Below are 6,364 nucleotides of genomic sequence, written 5' to 3'. Positions count from 1 at the left end.
CCTTGTCTCTCGTGGCCTACCCCTGCCTCGTGCTCCCTGTGGGTTCCATTGCAGTGACTGTCTTGTGATATTCCCGGTGGGGTTTCTGAAGGTGTGTCCCATCCAACGCCACTTTCTTAGTCCTATTTCTACTTCTATATCCTTTTGTCCTGTCCTTTTCCATAGCTCTTCATTTCTTATTATACCCTGCCACTTAATTCTCAGGAAACACCTCATACATCTGTTGATGAAAGTCTGGACTTTAGTCAGCACTGTCCTTGTTATCTTCCAAGTTTCGCAGCCATAGAGGAAAAGTCGAATCTTGATGTGCAGTGAGATGTTGCTTTCCAGACTTTTGATAGTTGCTTGAAAGCTGACCTTGCCTTGGCGGTTCTTGCTTTTACATCTGCCCCAGGTCCACCTTTACCATCGATGACACTTCCAAGGTAGATAAAGGAGTCCACTTCTTCTAGGGGATTGTCTTCCACTGTCACAGCAGGGCTTGACACTTTTCCTAGTTTCACTACTTTCGACTTGCCCGGGTATATACGTACGCCAACACTCCTTGATAGGCTGTTGAGTTCCTTGGTCTTTTTTTGCATCTGAGCATGTGTGTGAGAGAGCAGTGCAAGGTCATCGGCGAAGTCCAAGTCGTCCAGCTGCTGCCAAGGGATCCACTGTATTCCATTGCGCTTGCCTCTGGTGGCTTCCTTCATGATCCAGTCTTTCCCTCTTTGTCTTTCACTTGTAGAGTGAGCTTGCTGAACCTACCTGAAAGAGTCTTTGTTGTCTGATGTACAATCCGCAAGTGCCCGTCTGTTGCTGCTTTCTCTACCTTTTCGGTCTGGCCATTCAGGTAGGTATTCTTGTCCTTCTTGGTGGAATTCCTTACCTCCCGGTTTGCTTCCGTGTACTCTTGTTGTGCAGCGAGTTTCTCAATTCGGGTACGGCTGTTGTTGACTTGGGCCTTCAGCTCTCTTCTTCTTTTGATTTTGTCTAGAGAGTCCTGTGAAATCCATTCATTCCTGGTGTTGACTTTGGGTCCTAGGATGCTCTGGCAGGTTGCATTAACTGCCTCTTTTATTTTTTCCCAGTGTTCGTTTACTTCACAGTCATCCAGATCTTGAAGGGCTTGAAATCTGTTCTTCGGTTACAACTTGAATTCATTCTTCTTTACTGGATATTTCAGAAGGCACTCTTCATACTTTTGGCGACTTCCAGTTGTGATTTGTGCATACCTTTTCAGTTTCAGTTTCATCTTTCCAGGGATCAAATGGTGGTCTGATGCGACGTCTGCTCTTCGTAAGAGACCCAAGTGGCCTTATGAATTCTTTTATGTGGGAAGATTGTTCTTCCAATAACCAAGTTGTTGAATGCACAGAAGTTTTGGAATCTTTCTCCGTTGTCATTTGCCTCCCCTAATCCATGTCTGCCCATGATTTCCTCTCAGTGATGATTGTCCGAACATACCTTTGCATTTAGGTCTCCCATGACAATGTTGATGTCCTTACCTGGAAGTTTGTCGATCACACTCTGCAGGCGGTTGTAGAAGTCATCTGTATTCTCCACTTCTGCATCAATGGTTGGGGGCATGCACCTGAATGATGTTCATGTTAATGACCTTCTTCCTACCATCTCTTTCCTTGGGTTCTTTTTTAGTTCCAAATGAGGCCATGATGATTCTTGGACCGTGCGCTTCCCAGCCCCTAAATGTCTTTTGCGCTGTTTTGGCTATGATCACCACTATTCCTTCCCTGTTATTGTCCATCACTGTCATTTCCAGATTAAATGAAAAGCTCCCCCTCTTTCATTCGCTTCTGTCCAGACTGGTCCAAGTGGGTGTCCCCGATTCCCAGTATGTGTAAGTGGTATCGGTGCATTTCTTGGAGGACCAGTGAAGTTTTTTCAGCCTCATAAAGGGTCCTAACGTTACCCGATCCAATCCGGAGAGACTTGAACTTGGATGATGGTGGAGGCTTCTGCCCCGCAGCTTCCTTTCGGCTTTCACTGCTTCACATTATAAACTCTCCGTTCGGAGAAAATCCACGACCAGCCAGCAGAGATAATGGTTTCTGCTTGTATGTGTTTCTGTAACAGGTTCTTTTTAAGAGAGAGGTTGTTAGCCTCGTGACTCAACCCTCGACCTGGAGGGAGGATGACTCTGTTTCGGGAGTCACTACCTGGTTTTGCCATTTAGTCGCCTCCTACGACACGCTAGCACCACGTAAGTCCTATTCTTTTCAATGCCGGGACTTCACGGCTGTCTATATAATCATTAGTAATTATTTGCTCATTAAACAAATAATAATAATAATAGATAGCATTTGTATAGCGCATATCCCCGCTCAACAGCAGGCTCTATGCGCTTTACACGATATTATTACCCCAGCAGACCATAGAACACTCCGAAACATTCTCAGCTTCCCGGGAAGCATACAGTGCAAGCAGCCGATTAAGCGCTCAAACACTAACAAACTGACAAGATCTTTCGCTGTCTATAGCCGGGTACCCATTCTCACCTGGGTGAAGTGAGGAAAATAAGTGTAAAGTGCCTTTCCCAAGGACACAACATCGGGCCCCTGACGGGATTCGAACCCACGACCTTACGGTTGCGAGTCCGAGAGCCTAACCACTAGGCCACCGACGCCACATGTACAAACTCAACATTGCACCTTTTATAGCAAGGACGGCACCGCGCTAAGAAAATAACAATACAGGGTGTCGTTGCAGGGGCTTACCCAGAAATTTCCGGGGGGGGGGGGGGGGGTAAGGTGTGTATTTATGGTAGGAACACAGCATGACGTAAACAATATCAACGTAGACATGCGATCCTGCTAATTCCACGATGAGTGTACGCTTTCTTTCAACTGTTTGCATCAACGCATACTTACTTATGTTTGCTTTGTTGTGTGGGTTTTTTCTTCAGATTTGTATCCCCTTTTTTGAAATTTGCGAGACAACTGGCCCCAAACGCTGTCTAAAGCATAATGTCTATCGTGGTGAAAGCTGGGATACGCAACGGCTCCAAAAACAACGTTGTGGAGGCAAATGTCCAGAAAGCCTGGAACGCCAACCACCGCCTGGTGGATAGCGCAGGCAGGCGTGTTGGCTCTGTGAAAGTAGAAAAATGTTCGTCATCCACAGGTACAGTAGCAAGCGCTTCTGGTCACGTCACCACACCCACTCCTGGGTATAGCGTGAAACCCGTTCCCATTGTCCAATTCAGAGAACCATCTCCTCCTAGGTATAGCGGGAACTCTAGACCCTTTGTTCAGCCATATAACTCCGGTCCTTATGAAACAATCGAGCTCTGTATTTACGACGAGGATTCCGGAAACATCTACACTATAAAAGCAAAGCCCCAAACGATGATAGAGCATCTGAGACTGAAGATCGAAAGAAAGTGCGACGTGGAGGCAGACTCTCAGATTCTGTTCTTTGGAGACAAAGTCCTAGATGACGGAGAGAGGCTTGAGGACTACGACATAGAACACGACTCCGAGATTACGCTGAAGACGCGCCTATCTTGCCGCATGTCTTTCCCGATTAGTCTACACACGGAATATGACTCTCGGGAGATCTTTGTGACCCGGACGTGGCGGGTCTGGTATCTGAAGAAACGGATATGTCGGTGGTTTGGCCTTGACCCCGACTGCGTCACTCTGAACCATGCAGGACTGTGCATGGACGAAGACAGGTTCTCGCTTGGAGACTATTACGTCACTGAGAACTCTGTGATTATTATTGATTAATAATACCTGTCTGCCATACTGCAGAAGCAAGGCAGAGATCTATTGTTGTCTCTGAGCTCCTCACTGACTAAGGACTCTGTGGTTGATATCATGTATTAATAGTACCTGTCTGTAATACAACGGAAGCAAGGCAGAGATCTATTGACATGTTTTCTCTGAGCTGCATATATACGCAGATCTGACACAGCAGATTGTGCTGTAGCCGCACTGTAGAATTTGGTCATTTTTGTCAGAGCTGAATTTTGCTTGGTATTCAGTTTTGTTAAGTCGACTTTTTTTCTACATTGCTGCATGCTTCTTCTCTCTGCCAGTTTTGGCAGTATCAAATTTTTGTACATCTATCTTTATATTTCCATATCCCACCTCCCCCCTCCACCCCACCCCCCTTTTTGTATTCCCCAAAATTTTTCTTACTGTATTTCCAAATATCAAGAGCGTCGATTCTTCTATTATATTTTCCAACCACAGTGCAAGCCTTAAACTAAAGGTGGAGGAGGAGGAGGAGGAGGAGGAGGAGGAGGAGGAGGAGGAGGAGGAGGAAGAGGAGGAGGAGGAGGAGGAGGAGGAGGAGGAGGAGGAGGAGGAGGAGGAAAAGGAAGAGGAAGAGGAGGAGGAGGAGAATAGAGGAGGAGGGGGAAAAGGAGGAAGATAAGGAGAAAGAGGAGGAGGAGAAGGATTAGGAGGGGACGATGGGGAGGAGGAGGACAAAGAGGATAAGAGAGAAGAGGACGTCAACATGAAAAATAATAGGGTTTTTACTACAGCATTTATTGTATTTCAATAACTGCCCGTGATATATTATTCGCTTAGATTATTTTTGAACTGTTGTGAATGAGGCTTCTGATAGGAGGTCCTTCTTTTTATAACATAATATGTGTTTTGATTTTCGTTACATATTTGCTGTGCTTTCATGCTTCACACAGTTTCTGTTTATCACTGGAAACGCATACTGTGTCTTAAATCGCTACCTTCGAAGTACAAAGTTTTAACTGACTTATTTGGCCGTTTTGAGTTACTAACTTACTAAGACCATGTGGTCAGAAACCAGAATGTTTTATCTGCTCTATCAAAACTACAAGATTATTCGGAGTCGTTATCAAGATGTTCAAGGAATTGCGTTTGAAAACGTTTTTCATGTAAAGCTGAAAATTTTTTTACGTCATAATTTCACAAAACTAGGTACAGGACAGATAGAGCCTTGTAATTCTTGGGTAGCGAAATGCCACTTTTGTATTGGTGTGTATTTACAGTGTGCATTTACAGTGTGCATTTACAGTGCGATTGAAAACTTCGTGGCACAAATTATTGTTCTTAAACTACCGAACGTAGACTCTCCGGCTTTTGTACAATGGCTTGTACCAATATGTCTTAACAGATCAGTATTTTTGTAAACACCTTCCATCTGTATTCTAGAAATTTCCTTATATACTAATAAACAAAATCCGAGTGGGTGGTTACTGCAGATTATTAAAGGTTTACAGCTGGGGCAATATTGCTTTTAAAAACAAGTCTATCATTTTTTTTTTCTAATCACGACACTATCTTTATTGAACGCATGTTTTGATAACTTTTTGTGTAAAAAAAAATGTTCACTCTAAAATCAATTTCTTGTAACAAGTTTTGCCATTTTTAAAAAGTGTCATTCATGAGCTATGGCGTGGCCCATGTACGTATTCAAAATGTGTTTCAGAAGCCGGAAGTGCTATGAACAAAACCATTTTCTGCATGATGGATATTTTTAGTATTTTATATAACTCTAAGAAGAAAAGGTTTTTTAATCTGACCTCAATTGTTGTGGAAAAAACAATGATTAAGTTAAGACAAACTGATGCAAACTGCTGAGCAAAGTTAAATATATATTTGAGGATAAGTTGCGCAACGAATTTTTTACAGTGTATTTCTTTGCAAGTAGATTTAGTCTCCTGCGCCAAATGCATTTCTTGGAATTTAGCAAAAATATATCATGTTATTGTACAAGACGCAAATAAAGATAAAAACTTCTGTATTTGTTCTTGTCAACTTATGTGCAAATAATTTGTGTGGTTTCGAATTGCACAAAAATGTGAAACTGAAAGTGTAACCGAAATCATGGTATTCAGCAAACCGATGCTTCGCTTTGTTGATACTGCAAATTCTTAAACATCAAGCATGGACGTTAAGGACATTTCTTTCTTATTTTTTCTTTTTTTTTTGGGGGGGGGGGATTGTAAAGAAGGATAAAGAGAGAGAGAACAAGGAAGGAAAAGAGAAAGACACAGAAAGAGAGAGAGAGAGAGAGAGAGAGAGAGAGAGAGAGAGAGAGAGAGAGAGAGAGAAAGAGGGTTAAATGAGAGTCAGTCAAAGATGAATAGAAGAGAGACGGACATGATAAAAAGAGAGTGTGTGTGTGTGTGTGTTTGTGTGTGTGTGTGTTTGTGTGTTTGTGATCGAAAGAGAGAGAGTGAGCAAGAGGGAGAGAGAGAGAAGGAGGGGTAGGGTGGGGTGGAGAAATAGAGACAGAGATGATTGAGAGAGAGACAGAGAGACAGAGGGGGGATTAAATGAGAGTCAAAGATGATTGAAAGAGAGACAGACATGATGAAAAGAGTGTTTGTGTGCGTGTGTGTGTATGTGTGTGTGTGTGTGTGTGTGTG

This window comes from Aplysia californica, unplaced genomic scaffold (assembly GCF_000002075.1).
Source record: "Aplysia californica isolate F4 #8 unplaced genomic scaffold, AplCal3.0 scaffold00537, whole genome shotgun sequence".
In the NCBI taxonomy this organism is placed as follows: Eukaryota; Metazoa; Mollusca; class Gastropoda; order Aplysiida; family Aplysiidae; genus Aplysia; species Aplysia californica.
This window is presented reverse-complemented; position numbering follows the sequence as displayed.